The 23,442-nt window shown below is 50.7% G+C and overlaps 1 protein-coding gene and 1 non-coding gene across 7 annotated transcripts in view; one reads left to right on the plus strand and one right to left on the minus strand.

The window, feature by feature from the left end:
* Positions 1-23,442, minus strand: part of DNAH17 (dynein axonemal heavy chain 17) — a 12,633,448-nt gene that overhangs the window by 1,615,716 nt on the left and 10,994,290 nt on the right. The gene's annotated exons all lie outside the window — the stretch shown is intronic.
* Positions 12,224-12,305, plus strand: TRNAS-GCU (transfer RNA serine (anticodon GCU)). Its single transcript has one exon. It is a non-coding gene; the product is annotated as a tRNA-Ser (tRNA).

A 23,442-nucleotide genomic window follows, 5' to 3' on the forward strand; every position in this document is an offset into this window, starting at 1 on the left:
GGCTTTCGGGATCTATCCCTTAGCCGTTTCCATGATATCGCATACCATATACTCTTAAGTGCATTATAATCCTCGCGGTTATATGCCAACTCTGGTATCGCTTTATCAAAACATGTCGAGTAAGGTGTCATACGAATTGGAATACTAACCCCTCGCCAATTCTGGCGACGGGGTTAGCATTCCACCCTTCTAGAGGGACACGACATGTATGTAACCCCTAACCCCGGTTAAAGTCCAACAGAGCCTCAGCTCCACAAAATGGATGCTGCCACCGAGACACAAGTCTGCCCTCCTGCTGCTGGGAGTCCTCCCAGAGCAGGAGATAAGGACAAAGGGTTTCCTGCCAGGGGCGGTGCCAGCACCGTCCCAGACAGGATTTTGTGTATCCTAGGTAGGCAGGGCTTCAGAGGAAGGTGACTGCAAGTGGCACCCCGGTGCTCACTATGCATCGGCCGGCTTGAACCAGTTCCAGGGACACTCCAGACCCTGAGCTGGGGAAAAGCCCGCCAAGGAAGTGGGTGTAACCACCCCCCTCCTGGTCCCACCCATAGGGCAGGACTTAGTCGCTTGCCAGCCCCCTTTTCCAAGATAAAGGTAGGAGCAGGCCCCCTTCCAAATTAGATCATCTTTGGAATCAAGACACGACTTTCTACGAAAGGACTTCAAGATTTCCTTCTTCAAGATTCTCCCTTGTGACTAAGGAGTAGTCACCCTGCATCCGCAGGCACCATCAAGAACACTGCGGTCTGCTGTAAGTCCTTCCTCCGGAATCCGACTGCCCAGCTCGACAAGACCCGGCTTCCCTGGCACCTCCGACCTCTACTCACCTCTACAGCCAAGCTGAGAACCGTGAGTGCGACGAGACCTCAAGGGACCGACTATTGCCAAGACTGCACGACTTCTGCACAGCAAGCCCGCCGAGTAATTTCCTGGTGAGTGCTTTGGCGTCCGAGAAGCCCCGACCCGGAGCAGCTCCAGCACCGAAGATCAGCCCCCCAGCATCTCCACGATCGGCGTGGGGCCCTTCTGCTTTTTGCTGCTCACCGCGTTGTTTGGCTACTAGCCCGCTGGCTTGTGGCCTTCTGAACGACGCCCGACGACATCACTGCTACTGGTCTGGTTGCTCCAGACTGGCCCTTGCTCCCTTCCAGAAGAGGAGCACCCCGGACCCTCCTGGTCCACTCAAGACGCCATTTTGAGTCCACCGCGTGGGCTTGAATTAGCCAAGGCTTTGTTGCCCAATCCTGGGTTCTTCGACGCCGACAGCTTCATCCATCGTGGGACAGCTCGCCTCTCCATCCTGGTCGCCGACAACGCCTCCTGGTCCGTGAGATCTGCAGAGCCAGCGTCGCCCACTCACCTAGTCGAGGTGACTACCATCCGGTGCCCTCCTGGTGCCCCCTGACTACTGGCTAGTAGTCACGAACTTGGTCCCCTCTGCTTTCAGGTGTCATCCATCTTCCAGATCCAGGCTTGGATCAACTCGAACTATCTTCACTGGTCGCCTGCCAGCATCTTTTCTTCCAGGCTCCTGGTCCGGCAACGAGGATTCCCGACGTCTTTTGAGACCTATGCAGCTGCAGCCCCTGGGCTAGGTAACTTCGGCATTTCGGTGCCCCAGCATAGCCTCACTATCCAAGGGTCAGGATCCACTGTCGTTTTCTCCCTACCAGGTCGGGTTCGCCTGTGAACACTAACTTTAGCGTTACTAGCTTCCATAGACTTTGTCCCGCATCCCGCGTGAGAGTGCACACTCTGCACCCGAGTCCCCTAGGCCTCCTAGAAGTAATCTAACGATTCCCTAGTCAAGTCCTAGCGATTCCAAAGCCTATTAGTACTGTACTTACCTGCTAGTAATTTCGCATTCCACTTTTAAAGTATATGGTTTTTCGTGCCCCTCGGGCATTTGTGTATACCGTGCTAACTTAAGTATTTTCGTAAGAGTTTTGTTGTGTGCCTAGCACCCTGTCCTCATAAAGAGTACAGGGTTGTTGTGATGCTAATAAATACACTGTTTATTTTCATAACACTTGTGTGGTGTCCTTTCACTGGGTGTTCAAGGGGTAATGTGATGGTAAAACAGCTGGCTTAACACGCCCTCTAGAGTCTTAGCCTTAGACTGCTCGTATCCATGCTACTAGGATAGCTGGTCTATAAGGTTGACTTACAACCAATCATCAATAAGGGTTGTTTGGACTGATATATAGTGATCACTAGAATAGTGAACACTGCACATCAGGCCAACTTCTCACATTGGGTCATGTGGGTCTCCTGCAAGAGGGCAATCCCAACTGCATGCCTCTGCAGATAGGAAAAGACAGAGTAGCATATCGACGGAGTGTGCATACCACGTATGTTCCAAGTTACTATGAAGGTGTGCGTCATGAGTCCGGATGTGTCGCACCCGCGCGGACAGGGGGGAAGCCCGAGGGGGGCACTGAGAAACTGTCCGGGGGGTGGGGGGAGTATCAGTGTGCCGCAACTGAAACATAACAACAACTGCAAACAGTGCAACAGGTGGGGCGAGGGCATACATCCAAACCTCAAGGTGAACCACCAATGATGAAGTATTAGTCCAGCGCCATAGCTAGTGGGGTGCGTGTAATGTCAGCAACTAATCTACACTTCGCACCTATCGCAGACCTCCCGAGCTCTCAAGAGGTGTGTAGTGAAGCACAGGTTGATCAATCGTGTAGGTTCGGTGCGGACCACAGCTGCGAAAGCCCCCGAGTGTAGTGTCTACGCGGCGCCTCCTACCCTCTGGCCAGCAAGTCAAGCCTCAGGTATTCAACTGCATTGCATCAGATGGCAGAGAAAAAGCACTCGGCACAGAACACATTTCAACAGCGTGCGCATAGACATATTAAACAGATACAATGTGCAGTGTACTCAGGGACATGGGCCTTGCAGGGATGTCGCATTTCACCATTCAATCACATGAGCTGGTCAGCCGTTGAGGTGTCACTTCTGGAATGTTCAAGTATTCAGAGAACACAGTGGATGGGGACGATGAACCACTCGTTCCCAGGTCACTGCATGCCTCCGTCTCTAGGCGGATAGTATTGTTCGCTGCTCCAAGGGTCGACACTGCCTCAAGCGCTTCCTGCCGTTCCACTCTCATCTTCTCCACGCTGGGCGCAACTGGGCCGAGGCCCGTGCCCCGGCGGGCCCACCTCCGCCTGCACTGCCTCAATCTCTATTCCTGCCAGCTGCCATCCTCCGGGCCTGCAGGTCGTGTTCCCTTCCATTGTCCGTCTCTTCCAGCCAGTCCCAAATGTCTGATGGGTCATCAAAAAAGCGGGCACCCTCCTTCAAGACCACACAAAGGCGGGAGGGGAACAACAAGGAATAGGGCAGCTCCAGCTCCCTCAGTTGGTGTTTCACCGCCTGCCTCTCAATCCTTCTGTGATGAATTGGCTAAATTCTTTTACTCCAAAGTCAATGATATCTATCAGGCTTTTTCTTCAAACCCCCCAAACTCGCCCTCCCCTAAGCCTGTACAGGACAATGAATTTACGAGTTTTAAACCACTGACCATGGACCAAACTAAAAAAATAGTCTCTTCTATTAAGACTGGATCCATATTGGATCCGTGTCCATTCTCGGTTCTCCCACCAGTGATGAATACCCTCATCCCGATGATCACTTCAGTCTGTAACACCATTCTAGGCTCCGGAATCTTCCCCGATTCCTTAAAAAACACGATTGTGAAGCCTCTGTTGAAGAAAGCTAGCTGGGACAAGACCGACCCAAAGAACTATAGACCAATCGCAAGCCTACCTTTCTTAGCCAAAGTGGTCGAAAAGGCCATGAATCAACAGCTGGTTGACTACATCGAGACACACCACCTACTGGATGACTCACAATTCGGCTTCCGAAGACACCATGGCACCGAAACCGCCTTAATCAAGGCTGCGGATGACATAAGAACCATCCGAGATCTCGGTGGGACAGCTGTCCTGGTCATGCTGGATCTGTCGGCGGCTTTCGACACGGTCGACCACAACACTCTTATCGACCGTGTCGAAAAGATGGGCATCCACCAATCGGCGAGCAAATTGATTGCCTCATTCCTAGCCGACAGATCACAGGCAGTCACCATTGGCCCTTATCAATCTATCAATCTGTCATTACCATGTGGGGTTCCTCAAGGCTCATCCCTAAGTCCGACACTTTTTAACATCTATGTGTCGGACCTTGCCAATGTCATCAAGGCATATGGGATGAGCGTAACCTCCTATGCAGATGATACCCAGCTGGTTTTGGGTATTAAAGATAACGGACCAGAGGTGGCTGACCGATTTCGGCGCGGAATGCTCGCAATCAGCGAGTGGATGGCATCTAACTGTCTTAAGCTAAATTCCGATAAGACGGAAGTGCTAATTTTCGGACCCCTCAGACCAGACTGGTCATCAACTTGGTGGCCACCGGGAATGGGTGAGCCTCCGAAGCCAGCACTCAAGGTTAGGAACCTAGGAGTAACTTTCGATGTGGACTTAAATTTCATGGCACATGCAAACAAGGTAGCGGCAACACTCCACCATAAATTAAGGCTGATTAGGAAAATTCTCCCATTTCTTCCAGTTACTGCTGCAAAAACACTAATCAGTTCATTAGTGTTAACTTCCCTTGACTACTGCAACGGGCTATTTTTAAATGCCCAAACCAGGATAATAAACAAGCTTCAGTCATTGCAGAATGCTGCAGCACGGCTCCTCTCAGGAACACCTAAATTTTCCTCAGTATCTGACACCCTTAAAAACTATCATTGGCTAACGATCCGCAACCGAATAAAATTTAAATCTTTATGCATAGTTTACAAAGCATTACATGACCAGGCTCCCCAATTTTTTAAGGCAAAGCTGACACCCTATAAACCAACCAGACTGCTTCGATCAACCACTCTGAACCATCTAGTGGTCCCTCGATCCAAGACAGTATCTTGGGGAGACCGTCGCTTCCTGGTTGCGGCTTCAAAGCTTTGGAATTCCTTGCCACTCTGCATCAAGACCTCTCCTTCACTTATGCAATTTCGAAAACTATTAAAAACCTGGTTATTCGATCAGTAGTCCAATACAGCCTGCTATGAGCGATGAGGGAATTAATGGAATCATAGCGCCGAGACGCCCACGGGTATTCGCCGCGCTCAATAAATTACAAAAATAAATAAATAAATGTAGGTGCTCCTCCGTCTATGTACCGCTGCTGTATAGTCTGGGAAGAACATCACACATCTATTTCCCACCGTTAGATCGCCCAGGCTCCTGGTTTCACGGAGCACCACATCGCAATCTTGATAGATAAGGAGTTTGAAGAGAAACGGGCGAGTCCAAGCCCCCGGCCGTGGCTTCTGCGCTGGCACTCTGTGCGCCCTCTCCACCGCAAAGTGTGGTGACAGCACCCCCGAGGCAGTAGCTCGCGCAACCAGTTCTCAATAGCTGCTCTAGGTTTTTCTCTTCCTCTCCTTCTGGAAGGCCTACCACCTGGACATTTTTTGTGCCGAGAGCGTCCTTCCGCATCCTCTATGCGGTCTTCAAGCATGTGAATCCGGTCTATCATGTCTTGAAGCGCTGAAGTGTGGTTTTGCACCACGGGCTGGATCTCTTGGAGCGACTGGTTCTGCATGGCAACCGACTCCACCAGCTTACGATGATCGGCATGGAGGAGAGTGAAATTGGACGTGACTTTATCAATCCGGGCCTCGAGCGACACTTTAGTTTGCTCCAGGGTGGTGCCGATGCGCTCCACCGCCGCCAGCACAGAGACCATCTTAGCCGTGAGGGTCACCGCCGGGGGCTCCATGTTACCACTCTGATGCCCAAGGGGAGTGCCAAGACCATCAGCCTTCTGCTGCCTATTTTGCGATTTGTCCCTTAGCTGGCCCATCGCCAACTGTTGCGCTGTGGGCATCTGCAGAAGTTCGTTGAGGCAGACATGCGCAGCCAGCCACAGACTCTCCGTTGCCAGGCCTCCTCTCAAACACCGAGGAGGGAGTCACTGCACCAGTCCCACGGCAGCTCTAACAGCAGACGGGAAGGCACCCTCCCCGGGGCGGACTCCGTCGTTGCCAAGGGTCGCACCACGTGTTGTTAGGGCCAAGTATGGGAGCGGCGCAGGTGGTAGCTCCTCTTCCTCGCACAGCACAGGGGTTATTTGATTTCTCCGCCGTCTCTGGGTGTCAACCCTCTTGTGTCACCTCGTCAACAAGAGCTATTCAATTCCCCACTGGGGTCCCCAGTCAGTGTGCGCTTCAATGCCGCAGAGGCACAGGGTCAAGGCTGATTTGCATATGGCCATGTCTGAACTGAGTTGGTGTGGTGAGCAAAAAAAACGATGGATTTAGGCCCAGATCTCTGTACTGGGATGAATGTATGACATTGTTCTGCATTCTGTCCATCAACTGTTGTTTTTGCATTTGTCACCCCGAGTGGGACGAGTATGCTCAGACGTGAGTCCCGTGCTCTCCACACTACTGGAGTCAAGCTATCCTGGCTGATGACGGCTGATAGCCAGAAACCGGTCCTAGGATGCTTGATTCCGGTCCAGGAAAGACATGGCTTGCGAATTCGGGCTGGACTGTTCCCATGAGGCACAGGGTCAAGGCTGATTTGCATATGGCCATGTCTGAACTGGGTTGGTGTGGTGAGCAAAAAAAAGATGGATTAAGGCCCAGATCTCTGTACTGGGGTGAATGTATGACATTGTTCTGCATTCTGTCCATCAACTGCTGTTTTTGCATTTGTCACACCGAATGGGACGGGAATGCTCAGACGTGAGTCCCATGCTTTCCACACTCCTGGAGTCAAGCTATCCTGGCTGCTGACGGCTGATAGCCAGAAACCAGTCCGAGGATGCTTGTTTCCGGTCCAGGGAAGACATGGCTTGGCAATTCGGGCTGCACTGTTCCCATGAGGCACAGGGTAAAGGCTGATTTGCATATGGCCATGTCTGAACTGGGTTGGTGTGGTGAGCAAAAAAACGATGGATTTAGGCCCAGATCTCTGTACTGTGGTGAATGTATGACATTGTTCTGCATTCTGTCCATCAACTGTTGTTTTTGCAGAGAGGAGGCCAGCACGCCCAGGACCTCTTCGACCACTCAGCGCCCCCTTTATATGCAGCGCAGGTCTTTGCACCGGGGGATATGTCGCTCCAGCCTCAGTGTTATTTAAAATGGCGCTGCCTCCAAGATGGCGCCCAGGCCCCGATATGCCAGGACACAGCCAGTAAATCCACACTGGCAGGCCTCGCCCTAGCGCCTCCAGGGAAGATCCACACCACAGAGTCACAGTCGCTTGCACTAGTGGGTTGCCCCTTCGATCGTCACACCAGGCGCAGCGCAGCGCCTCATTTTCATGGCAGCCACTGGTGCCCGCATCCAATTCCAACTCAGGGGGCCATCCGCCAGATTTCCTCTCCGCCGCCGGCTTGGCCTCACAGCGCAGTCCCAGCCTTGTCACCCATTAGCACCGGCAACACTCGTAGGCCGCGTCTCTGCTCCAAACTAGGCCAAATTCAGGGCTCGGATTGCATCCCAGCTGGGCAGTGTAGTGGCCGCGCCTCTTGTCCCCAAGCTCACCACTTCTACTCGTTGCCGCCGTCACTCTAGGCCACAGCTCCACACCCTCCAGTCTGCAGCAATCGGCCTCTTGGCTCCACCATGGCTGTCTGCAGGCGCAGCAGGATGCCAACCGGGACACCTCCCCAGTGTCTCAGGGCCTCGGCAGGCCCCTCCTCGTCCGCCCCGGGTCCCGCTCCTCACCGTGAGGCACCAGGCGCGTTGCAGTCAAAACGGAGCTGCAATTCTCAGCAGGTCTCAGGCTTCAGGCAATGCGGGGCCCAGTCTTCAACAGGTCTCGGGGGCCGCCGTGTCCTCTGCCAACACCGTCCCGCTTTCTGAGTCTGGTCCCCGGAACTCCCTCGCAGCGCCCTCAGCAGCCCGTCTAGGCCGCAGGCCCAGGCCCCGCCAGCGGTGCACCGCCGCCGTCCTGCGCCCGCCCTCCCGGGCCATGTCTCCCAGCACCCATCTGCGGACGCCAGCAGCTCAGGATTACGGGGCCATTCGATCCCCCAGGGGGCGCCGCCCAGTTAGTCTCATTGGGCACCAAGGACTAGGGCAGCATCGGGCTCCGTCAGGAATGCTCCAGCTGCGCCATAGGCCTTGTCAACGGTCGTCGGGCCCCCATCGGGGCTGCACTGGTACAGCCGGTCCTCGATCAATGGCAACAGCAGGACCAAACTGGAAAGTATCGAGCCCCGCAGGCTCCCTGCTGCCCCCCCACACCGTTACCGCACAGCACGGATGCAGGAATCACCTCAGGAGGATAAGTTGCAGGAACCTTCGGGGTCTGAGGGCTGGCTGGCCACGCCCCCCGTTTGTTGTATGTATTCATTATTGTGATTTCTGTTGGTTATATTGTGATGTTACTGTCTCATATATGTCTTTCTAAAAAGTACAACAGCACCTGTAATAGTTATTTTAAACAATTTTGTATGAATAAAATGATTTTTTATTGAACATTATTGTACACTGAGTCTATAAACATTACGCTTGTATAACAAGGTCTTATATAATTAATAGACCTAGAGAATTGTTCTTCAATAATTGTATTTTCTCTGCTCTGGGAACTTATATCAGTACCAGGGGGTCCTGGTATTGACAAGAAGGTGAATTGGACAGGTAGCAGCCAAGAAGCATTTGATGCTATGAAGAAGGGCTTTGCTCAGCTCCCATTCTGCAGAGACCTGACTATTCCAAAACAATGTATTGTCCAGACAGATGCTTCTGAGATAGGAATATCAGCAGAGTTATCACAAGTTAATTAAGAAGGCAAGGATCAACAGTAGCTTTTATCAGCAGACGGTTGACTCCAAGAGAGGAATTAAGGTAAGCTATTAAGAGGAAGGCCTTTGCTCTGGTCAGGGCCATGAAAAAGTAGAGGCCATACCTGTGTGGCACTCACTTCCTTGTTCAGACAGACCATAAGCCTCTCTTATGGCTAAAACAGATGAAGGGTGAAAACCCCAAACTTTTGAGGCGGTCCATCTCCCTACATTGTTGGTTTTCTCAGTGGAACATAGACCTGGGAGTAAACATGCCAATGCAGATGGACTTTCCAGATATTTCCACTTAAAAAATGAAGACTCAACTGGGCAAGGTGAGTCTTATCTTCTTTTGTTGGGTGCGGGGGGGGGGGTTATTGTGTAGGAAAGTAGGATATTTCTGGGATAGATATCCCTACTTTTTAAATGGTGGAAGTCAATGTTCCTTCTGATTATTTTCCTCTGTGTGCGGCTGAGTAAGATCTATGTGCGCTGCTGCAGCCAAGGCTATGTGCACCAAGAACCTGACTGTGCATGTAGACCAGGGCTTTGAGTGGGATGAAAATACTCGGGGATCTTTCAAAGGGGCGTAACCGATGCAATTAAGGGTGTGGCTTAAAAGCAATTAAGCTAAAAATATGTGCATCGAATAGTGTTCCACCCTACTGATATGTTGCATTGCATCCAGATATATAATACATCTAACATTACACCTACAAGAAGCCAAGACTATTGGCTATGTCAATGGTTGTTTTTTGCATCAAGTTCTATATAAATGTGAAAATGCTTCCGCTCTTGTGGTTGGGGTTGTGGCTTAATGCTCGAGCTGTCGATTTTGGAGATGGGTTTTCAGTCTCGGGTCAGCCTAACATCCTGTGATTCTGGGCAAATCAATTAATCTCCCCATGCATACAAAAAAATATATATTAATAAATCATGTAAAGCACTCCAACACTTTTGGGTTGAGTTTGCACTATAAAAAAACTTGCTGCATTTCTTTTCTAAATGCGGGGTAGAAACCATGCACCATGTTGTGTGGTGCAAACGGGACCCAAAACGCCTTCAAAAATATACTCCTAGGTATTACTCATTACTTTTTCACTCGAGGGCTTATCTAGCATAAAAAAATTATGTGAGAGACCAGCGAGAGCAGCACAAGTGATTTCTCCTTGAATGCATAATTTACCTAAACATTTTGAAAACTTTAGTAAATTTTGCACAGTGTTGGATGAAAAAACTTCAGAAATATTGGCTGGTCTCAATAAAGTTTCACCCTGGTCTACTTTTGTTACATTTTTGATAAAAACTGATGCATCTTCTTTCAAAATAATTACTAGAATTTCTTGAAATATGACAAATACCGCTCTCTTTGAGTACGATGAGCTTTACCTCAAAAATTGGTTACTGTGATATACCGTGTTTTACAAATAAATATACAACATGTTCCTTAAGTACTCTGTTACCAAGAGATGAAATACATTTCAAGAGAAAACGATGCAGTACAAATAGAATATATATCACGTGAAGGGAAACTGCCCGTAGTATTTCAATTTGACGGGACTGTTTCCATGCCAGTGTAATTTGATAACCTGTCTAATGGCAAACCGACTAAGCCTTTACGGAGATGACAAAGCAATTTCTGTAAATGACTGCCTTACGGCTTGTATTTACTTACAAAAACATATCCTGGTGCTAGCTGATGCAATCAGCGAATTCAGGTCGCCTTTTGTGTGTGCCAGTACAGAGAATGTGCGGAAAGATGAAAACGTGTCCTTAGCATGCACAACAGCTCTACAACCATTTTCCAAAATTGATTGTGAAAGGATTCCTGTTAATGACTGCGCCCGTTAAGCGCTGCAGTTAACAGGAATACTTTCACAAATGTAGTGGCGTAGCTAGAGCCTCTGGCGCCTGGGGCTATCACTCAGATTGCCGCCCATGGCAGGTAGTGGGGGTGGGGGGGATGCTGGGTAAAAAGAACGGCAAGCACTTGAAAAAGGTCCAAGAGACACGTGGTATAACCGCTAATAGTTACCTCGATCATGCAAGTTACATGCAAGTACATGACACGGGCCAAGGCTACACAGTTGAATACACCGGCAGTACAAAATCATACAATTGATGGACGGAATGCTGAACAAATCAAAACATTCACCTCCATTCAAGAGATCTGGGTTAAATCCATCATTCTTTTGCTCAACATGCCACCCCAGTTTAGACTTGGTCATATGCAAATCAAGACTGATTTGCATATGGCTGGGTTCAAACTGGAATGGCATAGGGAGCAGAAAAACGAAGGATTAGGCCCAGATCTCTGTACTGGGGTGAATGTATGACATTGTTCTGTATTCTGTCCATCAATTGTTCTTTTTGCAATAATAATATATAAGTACAGAGGTATCAAGGTTGACTTGTTTGCAACCTCTAGCATATTTAACCAAAAATATGACCAGAGTACTACATGCGGTGGCAATGTGTTGGTCTGAATAGATGTTATTTTACCTTAAATGCATACCTCCTTGGATGGAGATCTGAGCACATAATACAGAGAAGTAGTAGAGGTCTCCACACATAGGTTTGTGAATTGCATTTTGTAGTATGAGAGTAGTACTACTGTACTGATTCTAAAGGTCCTACTAAATGCAGTTCTTGAATTGTGCTCTAACAGTCTCTGATGTCTTGCCAATTTGCCACTACGGAGAGAGGCCATATTGGGTTTAGCTGGTTTCTCCTTTTATAGTTGCAGCACTAGCAATCACTAATGGTGTTGGTGATTTGTAGCTTAAGTGGAATGCAACCACAGGTAAAAAACCCTGATGAACATGATTGTCAGTTCCATTGAGAAGGAGTCATGCAGCAGCAAAACCTACATGAATTCAGGATGATCCATGAGTATCTCGTCTCTGCAGGTCATTGGAAATCCTTGGATTTAACTTTCATCTGATTGGCTAGTATATCCCCCTAAAGAGCAAATATTAAATAGTTTCATTCAAGTTCTTCTCCATGTTGAGGGGTTTTAATGCTCTGTTAAGAGACTTAGGTCAAGGATGGCTGGGCGTGTCTTTTAGCGTTAACATTTCAGCTGACAATAAAGATGTTCTAGTGGGGCCTATAATTCTTGAAAGAAGGTGGTTCGATGATTGTTCTATAACATATACTCTGTCCAATGAAACCCCAATAAAATTATATTTTGCCAGTTCTGACTCAGTCTAGGGGAATCTTATGATTATTTGTAATTAGCACATAGTAAGAATGTCCCCAAAAATGAAATGTAGATCCCTAATTGGGGGAAGACGTGGAATGTGACATCTTGCCTCAGCTGTTTTTTCTTTTTTAGGTACCGTATAGTGACACTTCAGTAGCTCTTGTGAAGAAAGGTTTAAGATGGTGGTGTAGGGCAGATGAGATGGCCGACTGGTTAAGGCGATGGACTGCTAGTCCATTGTGCTCTGCACTTGTGGGTTCGAATCCCACCTTCGTCGGAAAGCCATCAGACTCTCTTTTGAAGGTCGGCATTTCTCGTAGTACAATTACACTCTCTTTCAAGACACAGCCATAATCCACTAGAAGGGCGCATCTGATTGTTGCATTTTGGCAATTATGGCAAATAAAGTGAAGTATTTTGTGCTTAATAGAAATTAGATATTTCACGGAGTGTCCAGAGGATTGCCTTTCTCTCACTCCTGGCCTTCTAACCAGTTTGGATATATATAATGATAAGAAAGCAGCTCTTACTCCTAAAGTTTCAGCCGTCTCAAGTGTATGACTGTTCACAAATGTCTGCCCCAAAGAGACAGATCCCTTCTAATAAGTGGTTTCTCCATCTGTCACTGATTGCAGACATACTAACTAGAGCTATCGATATGGTCATAAATGTGAATACTCTTATGTTGTCATATACAAATGGAGTTTTTCCTACTTCCAAGAAAAGTGCCTTAAGCATGCTCTTCAATTTGTGCACGCATGTAGACATTTTTATGCAACTGCGTTTCCATACAGAGTCTCAAAATCATAGATATCTTCATACCGCAGTAATTGTTGCGATTTACATACTGCTGGCAGACTGACCTTATAGCTTAGTGGCAGAGCACTTGTCTTGTAAACCAGGGGTCATGAGTTCAAGCCTCATGAGGGCCTTTTCATATGTGTGTTTCTGTATGTTATTTTCTAGTCATTCTTTCTAGGAGTCACACCTTGCTTTAAGTTTGATTATTGCCAAGCTTCCCTTTCATGCTTTCATCTCATCAAGGAGACCTCTTGAAAACCATTGAACCATAAACTATTGCCTCACCCCTTCCGATCATCTGACAAACGCCTTTCCCACCCTGCCGGGCAAAGCCAAATAAGCCATGCATATTTACAGTTCCTTTGAAAGGCAGAGCGAGGACTAGGACCTCTGTTCCGACTGAACCTGCATCCACAGAAAGGGTGTTATAAGGCTCTAGAAATTTCACCAAGGAGATGTGAAATTCTTCCCCCTTGAAATACTTTTTCTCCCAGATACCCTGGCTCTTAGGCAAATGAGGTTAATCCTCAAAACCCCTCCCACACTCACCATAAATATCCTCCTCTCCTGCTGTCCATTCAAATGATACAAGGTATCTTGTACATAGAGAGAATGTGGGAACAGGCAGACTTGCTTTAAAGATTTGGTGACCTTGGATGAGTGGGCTGGATAAAGAAGCGAATCTGGTTTCAGGAAAAGGAGTATCGTGATGGGGATGAGGAAAAAGAGAACATGGACCACATTCACAGGTTAGAGAAATAAATGTAATAGGTTGAATGGTTTTGAAAAGTTAACTTCGAGAACTAATTGTTTTTTTCAAATTGCAAAGAATTTAAAAATCAATGTGGGATTGGAGGCACAATCTGAGCAGAAAAGCACCATAAGCTGCTATGGTCCAACTCCTGATGTTGACTAGAACCTTTAATATGATGATGCTCGTCTTTTGATATTTCTTTGAGTTACATTTTATTGTAAGTTGGTGATAGAGCACTTTTTGCAACTCCTCAGTTTATGGTTATCATGTGACAACAATGTTTTCATCATATTTATTATTCTACAAATGTAATTTTTAAATGCACTGATGTGGTGTTTGCATGATATGCAAGATGGCACATCATGGAATGTTTATACAGAGCATCGCATAGGATATGTGATATTTGGCACCTAGAGGAATCGGACTCGCAGATCCGGAAAAGAAGTAAATACTCTCTAGCAAGGGTCGTTTTTACTCTGAGATTAAACTTTACTTTCAGTGAAACAGTGCTCCGACTTCAGTGCAGATTCACAGCCGCATGTGTGGGGAGGTGATAATGTCCCCAATTAAATCATAATCGGCGCCATGTGTTATGTTAATTGCAGCACATGACAGTGCTGCAATTAACAGGAATCCTTTCACTATGGGCTACAATCGACACCCAGCCGCGCTCTATTTAGAAACGAAATGAAGCAAGTCCAAAAGCATGATGTGTAAAGCACACCTTGTGCTTTTGGACTTGATGCGTGTCTTTTATGAATAGAGAGAGGCTGCGGGTTGATTGAGGGCATTTGTGAAAGTATTCCTGTTAACTGCAGTGCATAACGGGCGCTGTCATTAACAGAATATCACAAAGGCCTCAGGCAACTGGTAAATTGCAGTTTTTTGCCGCTCACGCTTTAAAAGCGGGCGGCGGCGAGAACGTGTGCGCGCTTCACAGCAGACACTGCGCTCGGTGCCTTAAAGGTGCGCAAGCGTGCAGCAGTGCACGTTAGTGGGAACACTGGTGAAAGTGTGTTTTGACTGTAGTTCATTGAGATCCTGCTAGCCAGAACCCCAGTGGCAGTGCTCTCTCTCCTCTAAATTCCATGTTAAATACTTTGTACACCTCACAATTGGCATACTGGGATACCATTATAAGTCCCTAGTATATGTTACTGAGGTACCCAGGGCATTGGTACACCAGGGGTCTCCCATGGGCTGCAGCATGTATCATGCCACTCAAGGGAGCCCTTGCAAACTGTTTTTGCAGAGCTGCCATTGCAGTTTACGTGACATGGTGCTTGCACCTTTTCACTTAGGATATAAGGTTTCCCTTATATCCCAGTTACTACACTTTTAACCTATAAGTAAGGCCCTTCAATCCAAGGGATGGTGCTTGGTTCTAAGTGTGTGGGTACCCCTCCATGAGCAGAGGTAGCCCTAAAAACTCCGGACTCCATTCTCTAGTGAGGTGCAGCCATTCTAAAGAATGTTGTGGACACTGGCATGTCGAGATGTCTAACTACATAATGGCTGCCCCAAATTGGGCCATGTTTGGTATCAGCTGATGGTCTTGCGGCCACTGTCCTTCCTGACTCACCAACCAGTGTGGAACAGCTTGTGGAAGGATCCTGTGCTCTTGCATCATCATCTGGGCTCCACATCTGCTGCTTCATCCTCACCATGTTATAGCAAGAACCTCCAACCAGAGCTGATATTGTGCTCCTGTTCCTCCTGGTCACCTCCAGATGGTTTGGACTCTGTCCCCTCTGCTTTCAGGGTACTCTAGACCTGATTCCACATACTGGTTCCAACGGCCTGGTCCACGAGACCCTGTAGCAGCTTATCTTCCACTAACCTCCACTGGCATCTAAGAGGGGTTCCACCACCACAAAATTCCAACCGCACCTTAGCCTGTGTTATCCTATGGCCTTTTGACCCTGTGTAACCACTCTGCATCCAGGCGCCTTAGGGTCCCTGGCTACTCACCTTCAGTAGTTCTGTGTTTCCCCTGGAGTCCTCATCCTTGGGTACTAGTCCCGTTTTAGTACTTACCTCATATCCTACTATTTTAGAATATGATTGGGCACCCTGGTTGGGCCCTATGCGTTTTTCTATGATATTTCTAAAGTATTTCTAGTGTAATTGATATCGCTCGGAAGGACACATGCCAAATTAGTGTCTAGTGTGTAGTAATTAATATAAAGCATGTTCTTACACACCTGGTGTGGTTCTTTCTTGTGTCAAAAGCTTACTGACTGATTATAGTGGTAAATGCAATTGCTTTACAACCTCCTGAATAAGCCTAAGCTGCCCTCCACACCTACCCCTTGAGAGCTCTGGTGTTTAGGGACCTAGAGCACAAGTTACTACTTGTGTAACGATATATCTGTAAGAGACATTAGTTAGTGATAGATTCCTTACCTTAGAATATCCCCAGGCGTCAGACTGGATCCGGATTTTTTTTGCGTAGCAGTACCCTTGCGCGTCGGTAGGCATTGTCTGCGGCTCCGCATCCGTCGTCGGCGTCGTGGGCGCCGTAATGACGTCGCCGGAGTACTTAGACGCCGCCTCCACGTGCTGACGTTAGTTCTTAGACCCAGCTTTTCCGCGCCAGAAGCGCTGAGCCATGTTAAAAACCAACACTGGTGCCATTGAAACTAGGGCCCTGAAAGGGGATAACCCTAACCCAAGATATCGGTTCGCAGAACGGGAGGATGGGTGGGTCGGTAAGGAATCTATCACTAACTAATGTCTCTTACAGATATATCGTTACACAAGTAGTAACTTGTGCATCTGAAAGAGACACGTTAGTGATAGATTCCTTACCTTAGAATAGATACCCCAGCAATACCAACCCCGGTGGTGGGTCTGCGAACCAATAATCACACCAGAAAGTCCTGGAGGACAGAACGGCCAAAGAAGCCATCCCTCCGGACTTGGCTGTCCAGGCAGTAGTGTCTTGCAAACGTGTGCAGCGAGGCCCATGTAGCTGCCTGACAGATGTCTTGTAAGGGCACTCCCCGGCCCACGGCAGTTGTAGTCGCCGTGGCTCGGGTGGAATGAGCCCGCAATCCAACAGGGGGCTCCTTTTTAGCCAAGGAGTAACAGGCCTGGATACACAAGATGATCCACCGGGAGATGGTCCTCTTTTGCACCGCTTTCCCCTTCCTAGCGCCCACGTAACCAACAAAGAGTTGGTCATCCACCCGGAACTGGCGTGTGCGATCCAAATAGAATGAGAGCGCACGTTTTGGGTCCAGACGGTGGAGCCGCTCTTCCTCTTTAGAGGGGTGTAGGGGCGGGAAGAAGGTTGGCAAGGTGATGGACTGCCCGATGTGGAAAGCTGTGACAACCTTGGGCAGGAAAGATGGCTTAGTACGCAACACAACCTTGTCCGGATGGACAGAAAGGAAAGGAGGAGTACAAGAAAGGGCCTGGAGCTCACTCACTCTCCTGGCAGAGGTGATGGCAACCAGGAAAGCAGTCTTCAGAGTTAGAAGGCGGAGAGGACAGTTGTGAAGTGGCTCAAAGGAAGCGCACATCAGAAATGTAAGAACAAGGTTCAAGTCCCACTGAGGCATCACAAACGGAACAGGAGGGAATGTGTGTGTGATGCCCTTCAGAAAGCAATTTACAATAGGGGACTTGAACAAAGAAGGTTGATCAGGCAGCCTTAGAAAGGCTGAAAGGGCAGAAAGGTAGCCCTTGATAGTGCCCAGAGCAGAGCCCTGCTGGGCAAGAGAAAGAAGGAAGAGAAGAACCTCAGAAAGAGGGGCATTGAGAGGATCCACAGCCTTTGCTGTGCACCATGCCACAAATCTGTACCACCTGCAGGCGTATACCGACTTTGTGGAGGGACGCCTGGCTGCCAGAAGGACATTACAGACTTCAGGAGGCAAGTCAAATGGTCTCAACTGTTGCCGCTCAATCTCCAAGCATGGAGGTGGAGACTGGACAGGTTCGGGTGGAGGACCATCCCCTGCTGCTGCGACAGAAGGTCCTCCTGAAGAGGCAGACGAACCGGAGGATCGACTGACATACTGAGTAGCTCTGGATACCAGTACCTTCGTGCCCAGTCCGGAGCCACAAGGATGACTTGGGCCCGGTCGAGCTTGATCTTCTTCTGCACTCTGGGCAGAAGTGGTATAGGTGGAAAGGCGTACAATAGACTGCAACTCCACTCGCGACGAAAAGCGTCTCCGAGTGAGTGCCGTCTTGGAAATTCCAACGCGCAGAACTGATGACATTGCGCGTTCTCTTCGGTGGCGAATAGATCTAACCAAGGCTCTCCCCATCGCTGAAAGAGGCCTTGCGCCACGTCCGAGTTCAGACGCCATTCGTGATCCATCATGCACCGACGGCTGAGCTCGTCCGCCCTGGTATTCAGAGAACCTGCCATGGTTGAGCCACCAGGGACATGCCCTGGCGTGCCAGCCACTGCCAGAGGCGCAGAGCCTCCTGGCAAAGGGTCCACGACCCCACCCCACCCTGTTTGTTGCAGTACCACATGGCGGTGGTGTTGTCCGTGAACACCTGCACTACACTCCCCCGGACAGAGGGGAGGAATGCTTCAGTGCTAGACGAATCGCCCGCAGCTCCAAAAGGTTGATGTGGAGCCGGGCCTCCGCCGGAGACCAGATGCCTCTGATCTCCGCCTCTCCCATGTGGCCTCCCCAGCCTTGGAGGGACGCATCCGTTACAACTACGTGCTCAGGTTGGGGACGGGAGAGGGATCTGCCGCTGACCCAATCCCGGTCCGTGAGCCACCACTGCAGCTGTCTCGCAGTGACCTCCGAGATCAGGACGTGGTCGGACAGGTTGCCCTGATGCTGGGCCCAGTGAAACTTCAGGTCCCACTGCAGAGCCCGCATCCGCCACCTGGCGTTATGTTATGTTAAATGACACTTTTTGAGCGCACTAACACCCGGAGGTTTCTTGGCGCTTGCTGGAGGGACATATGAGATAAAAGATAGAGAAAAGTTATCCAGAAAGAGTGAACAGAAAGGTCTTAAGGAGTTTCCTAAACTGAAGAAGGGAGTTACTGGATTTAATGGCCAAGGGAAGGGAGTTCCAAAGTTTAGGGGCAAGAAAAGCAAATCGACGACCCCCAAATTTATTGATTTTAAATTTGGGGGTGACAAGCAGGTGAAGGTGAGCTGAGCGGAGGGGACGTGCTGGGAGATACGAAGTGACAAAAGATTTCAAAAAAACAGGACAGGGGCAATGAAGGGATTTAAATACCATACAGCCCATCTTGAAGGCTGCCCTCTCCCTCACTGGCAGCCAGTGGAGCTTGCGGAGCAGTAGCTTCGCAGATTGCCACCTAGGGATCTTAAAGATGAGGCAGGCTGCCTGATTCTGCACGACCTGGAGGCGGTGCAGGAGGAATCGTGGGAGTGCATGGTAAAGGGAATTGGAGAAATCAAGGCGCGATAGAACAAGGGACATGACGACCTGACACAGAGCCGCGTGTGGGAGTAGGTGCCTGATCTTCCGGATTTTTCGAAGTTGGAACATACACGAAGAAATCGTGGCACCCACTTGAGCTTTAAGCGACAATTCAGCGTCAATCGTCACCCCCAGACTCCTAACGGCCTTGAGTGGTGTTGGTGGAGGACCCAAGTCGGGGGGCCAAAACTGCGGGCCCCAGTGTGCAACACTGGAGCCAGGAAGAAGCAGCTCAGTCTTTCCAGGGTTGAGTTTTAACTGGTTCAGATTCATCCATTGTTGGATATAAGTCATAACGGCGTGGAAGTTGTTAATTGCCTGAGGAGAATCGAGTGGAAAGACGAGCTGCAAATGATCAGCATAATTGAAGACGGTAACGTCCCAATTATGGAGGGAGCGAATTAAAGGGCGAAGATAAAGATTAAATAATAACGGGGAAAGTGAGGAGCCTTGAGGGACACCGCAAGTGATGGGGGATTTTGACGCAGTGAAGGGGCCTAGACGTACAGCTTGTGATCTTCCTGTCAAGAATGATTCGACCCACCTAAGAGCAGAGCCCTGAATGCCGGCCTGTCCGACACGGTGGAGAAGGATGTCATGGTCCACCGTGTCAAACGCGGCAGACAGGTCCAAAAGAACCAAGGCCTGTGGTCTCTTGGCATCTGCATTCCCTCTCAAGGTGTCCATAACTGCCAGAATAACAGCTTCCGTAGAATGGGCCGGCCTGAAGCCGGCCTGATTAAACTCAAGGAAGCTAGAGCTCTCGATGAAATTAGAGAGACACCAGGTGACATGGGCTTCGAGGAGCTTTGACAGATAAGGCAGCAAGGATATTGGTCGATAATTAGAGGGTTCAGCAGCGTCCGCCCCTGGTTTTCTCAAAAGCGGCACGAGAATAGCTTCCTTGAAGGAGCTAGGGACTGTGCCTGAGGTGAGGGATGCATTCAAAAGGGGTAGTATGTATTCAGGCAATTTAAGACAAACGTCACGTAGTACCGAGGGAGGACAATGGTCGTTCGGAGAGCCTGATTTTACACGGGTGGCTAATTTCGCTAAGGTAGGGGGGTCTAGGATAGGGAACAGAGTGAAAGATAAAGGGTTATCCAGAGAAGCGTCAAGGAGTAATGACGGCTGTGAGGCAGGGATGATAGAGTCTTTTATTTTAATGATCTTCTCGGTGAAAAAGAGATTAAGGGCCTCACAGGTCTCTTTAGTCGGGGTTTGGGCTGGAAGGGTCCTGTTGTCCGTGGTCAGCTCATTCATGATCCTAAATACCTCGCGGGATTTATTAGTCGTTGAGAGAATTCTATCGGAGATATGCTCCGATTTAGCTAAGAGGATAGCCAATTTGTATTCTCTCCGAGCTATTACATATCTCTGTCTGGATGAATGGGAGTAATCCCGCCTCCAGATACGTTTGTGATGCACCAGTAGGATGCAGGAGGCCATCAGCCCCAGATGCCGCAGCGTCAACCTGACCGAGACCCGGGATAAAGGCTGAAAGAGTGGAATGAGAGCCTGAATATCCCGGACCCGCTGTTCGGGAGGATAAACCCGTAACTGCGCTGAGTCCAGAACCGCTCCGATGAAGAGGAGCTTCTGAGAGGGGCACAGGTGTGACTTCGGCACATTGAGGGAGAACCCCCAGCTGGTGCAGGAGGTCTGCCATTGTCTGGAGGTGGCTGACGACTGTTTGGGGCGAGCCCGCCTTCAACAACCAGTCGTCGAGGTAGGGGAAGGCTGAAAACCCTAACCTGCGCAGATGAGCTGCGACCACCGCCATCACCTTTGTGAACACCCGCGGGGCGCTGGTAAGGCCGAAGGGGAGCACGGTAAACTGAAAGTGCTCGTGGCCAACCGTGAACCGCAGGTAGCGCCGGTGGGCCGGCAGGACGGGGATGTGAAAATAAGCATCCTGCAAGTCCAATGCTACCATCCAGTCTCCTGGGTCCAGGGCAGCTAAGACCTGAGCCAGAGTCAGCATTTTGAACTTCTCCTTCCGGAGGAAGCCGTTGACGTTCCTTAGGTCCAAAATAGGACGTAGGCCCCCTTTGCCCTTCTTGGGTACCAGAAAGTAGTGGGAGTAGCAACCACACCCTACTTCTGGCCCAGGAACGCGCTCGATGGCCCACCTCCTGCAGAAGCCGCAAATGATTCCCCGATACTCGGTGGTACTGCGGTGGCATGGCTGGAGGGGTCGCCTCGAAGGGGAAGGAGTAGCCCCTTCGGACGATTTGCAGCACCCACCTGTCCGACGTGCAGTGCGCCAGTGGAGGAGGTGATGGCGAACCCTGCCCCCCACTGGCGTCACATGGGCCTGAAAGCACGGACTAGGAGGGTTTTGAGGCGGATGCTGCGGGGGAAGGTGTGGACTGACCTCGCCGTTGTCCCCGACCGCCTCCACGGCGGTTTCCACGGCCGCCACCGCGTTGGGTATCACCCTGCGGAGCGTGGCTGGCAGCACGTGAGGGTACACCCCTTCCGTGGCCACGAAAGGAGTGAAAGGCAGCCGATTGCTGGCTCAAGGCCGAGAGGCCCAAGGACTTGGCCGTAGCTCTGGAGTCCTTAAAGCGCTCGAGCGCATGGTCTGCCTTGCCGCCAAAAAGGCGACGGCCATCAAACGGCTTGTCCATCAGTGTGTTTTGGACATCGGCCGAAAAGTTGGCGGACCACAACCAGGCATGACGTCTGACCGCTACTGTCGTTGCCATCGCTCTACCTAGTGAGTCGGTGGTATCCAGCCCACACCGGATAGAATATCTGGCTGCATCCCGGCCCTCCACAAGGGCTTGGCCGGGTTTGGCCCGTACCTCCAACGGACACTCTGGCAGCACTTCCGCAACCGTATCCCACAGAGAGTGGGTGTAGCGGCCCAAGAGGCATGCGGTGTTGGAAGAACGCAGTCCCAGACTAAGGGATGAGAAGATCTTTTTACCGTACTGCTCATACCTCTTGGATTTCCTGTCCGGCGGAGCCGACGGGAAAGCGTTCTGGGAGTTGGAGGCCTGGATGACCAGGCTCTCGGGGGTGGGGTGGGTGGACAGGAAACATGGGTCACACGGAGCCGCGCGGTGGCGTCTGGCCATGTTCCTATCTACAGGCGAGCCTGTAGCGGGCTTGGACCAAGTGCCTAAAAGAACGTCGGTCAAGGCCTCGTTAAACGGCAGCAGAGGCTCGGCTGAGCATGACTACGGCTTAAGGACCTCAGTGAGGAGGTTAGTCCTCACGGCCGCGACGGGGAGCTCAAGGCCCAAGGCCTTGGCTGCCCTCATCAACACCACACTGTAGGTTGCCCCCTCCTCCGTAGCCACGGTAGGAGGTGAGACAAAGCCAGTGTTGGGCGAAGTGTCCAGACCACTGGCATCCCAAAGTTCACCTGTCCCGTCCTCTTGGGACTGACAATCACGTGTCAGAGGGTCCTCAGACCCCTCCCAATACTCCTCATCACCCATCTCCTGATACTCAGGGTCAGAAAAGGATGGGGCCGGTTCACGGAAAGTAAACTCACCAAACGGCGTCTGAAGCGGCGCCCAAAGGCGCCGCTTCGGCGCCGAAACCGGGTCGAGGGAGGCATCGGGGACGGCGCCGCCCGAGGGCGGCGCCGAGGGTGACACCTGGGGGGTCGGCGCCGAGGGTGACACCTGGGGGGTCGGCGCCGGGGAGGTCGTTAAGTCCACCGGCGGCAACCCGGATCCGGAACCGGATCCAGTGGGGCCCTGCGGCGCCGGGCCCGAAGGCACCGGTGGCGTCGGAGCCGAAGCACCCGACGGCGTCGGGACCAAAGCCCCCGACCCGCTAGGCCCCCAGACGGGTCTGCTGGGCCCAGAGGCGCCGCGGAGCCCGTCGGAAGAGAGAGGGACCTCATGGCCATGAGGAACCGCTCGATCTCCTCCGGCGTCGCGTTAGGCCCAGGGACCGGAGGGTATGAGGGCCGGACGCGGCGCCTGCGACTCCGACGGAGCCGCGTGGGCGGTGTCACCAGAACCCCCGGCCGCGTCATGCGAGCGTCTGGGGGAGTCGGAAGAGCGATGACGTCTCTTCGACTTCTTGTGCTTACCTGACGACTTCGACCCAGAGGAGTGATGTCGACTCCCGGAGCTCCGATGACTCCTCTCCCGCGACCGGTCCCTCGACCTCCGTCCGGACCGGGACCGTTCTCTGCGCGGGACCGACTGCCGGAGTTCGAGTCGCTTGCGGGACCGCTCCCGCCTAGCTTTCGAAGTCAGGGCCCGCCTGTCAGAGCAGGTCTTGTCGTCGTGATCGACGCTGAGGCAGTGGAGACACCGACGGTGAGGGTCGGTGACCGACATCAGTCGGTCACAATCCTCACAGGCCTTGAAACCGGGCATCCCTACCAGCACCGATCGGAGTCGAAGACTCGAAAAAGGATGATCAAAAGATCAAAAAGAGTTAGTCAAAAAGTGAC

The sequence above is a fragment of the Lissotriton helveticus genome, chromosome 7 (assembly GCF_964261635.1).
Source record: "Lissotriton helveticus chromosome 7, aLisHel1.1, whole genome shotgun sequence".
NCBI lineage: Eukaryota > Metazoa > Chordata > Amphibia > Caudata > Salamandridae > Lissotriton > Lissotriton helveticus.